Here is a 1,347-nt window from a genome sequence, read left to right as displayed (position 1 = left end):
GTCTTCTAATCAGAGATATAAGTTTGATAAGTTATATTATAACTGAAAAACACGTCCGACGTCGTCCACATCCCGGCCGGAAGTCCGTCAACTGCTAATTAATGTCAAATTATGTCCCATCACAATTGCGTTCCGGCGGAAGTTGGACTTTGTTCCGCTTTACATTAACAAGGTTCCCCTGACATTATACACGTACAATTCCACTTGGTTCACCCCACCCTCAACCACCGTAAGATAAGACTTCTGAAAAGACTTCTTTAACAATTTTTTTTTATTCAATATAGAGACATTTTAAAGCAATATGTCAAACAAATTCAAAAGGTGAAACCAGGTTGGTCTGATCCCAGGACATACGGCATGTATCTTTACATTTACAACAGTGGACCGTCCTGTTAACAAAAAAAAAAACACACAAAAAAAAATTGAATATGAAAACAAGTGCCACCAGAAACTTAAAAAGACGGTCTCATTAACAGAAAGAAGTAGAAAATAAATAAAAACAAACACTAAAATCAAGAGTCGATTCTAAACGATGCACAGGAAACACCACATCATTTCCGTGGATAATTTAAAGTTACAATTCAGGAATGCAATTCTTCGCTTTATACAAATAAATAATACGTGTCAACGACTTCCACACTACAATCTTATGTACACAATTTTACACGGGTGTATCGTACATTATCAAAAGACTTCTCTGAAAACATTAATTTACAAATCGGTAAAGCAGAAAACACCTCCAGAACTTCTACCCATGCACGCACGCACGCTCACTCACATACGCACACACACACACACACACACACACACACACCTACCAGAACTTTTGTCGTTCATGCATGTCACACTACAGAAGGCATTCTAAGAGGGTTGTGCAACAAAGCGCATACAAAACAGTGTCAAATATTTCTGTGGGATGAAACTTGGCACGCACGCACGCGCGCTCGCTCGCTCACACACATCCGGCGTAGAAAACGTTTTCCCAAAACATAACGTCACTCATTCAAGTGCATATGTGAAGCTGTAAAAGCAGACCAGGCACCGTCACCCGGATTTCAAAGAGACGCAACGACCTTTCTGCGCTGATGAACAACATTTCGGAGATCAGATTTTTTTTCTGCGCGAATTTGTCGCACGCGTGAATCCAAATAGGTTTTTCCAGCATGCGTTTACGTTGTCCCACACCCGTAATCAGGTCACCAAAGGTCAAAACAGTTGTTCGTAGTTTAAAACACTTCTTTTTGCCCGGGGCTTAAACAGCTAGGGAGCAGTGAACGAGAAGCTGTCGAAGCTGTCAGATACTCCAGCAGGACGCAGGTGATTGTCATCTGCCGAGTCGGCCTTTTC

The sequence above is a fragment of the Cynoglossus semilaevis genome, chromosome 20, assembly GCF_000523025.1.
Source record: "Cynoglossus semilaevis isolate Cse_v1.0 chromosome 20, Cse_v1.0, whole genome shotgun sequence".
In the NCBI taxonomy this organism is placed as follows: domain Eukaryota; kingdom Metazoa; phylum Chordata; class Actinopteri; order Pleuronectiformes; family Cynoglossidae; genus Cynoglossus; species Cynoglossus semilaevis.
The sequence above is the reverse complement of the archived record's forward strand: the minus strand, read 5'-3'. Positions refer to the sequence as shown.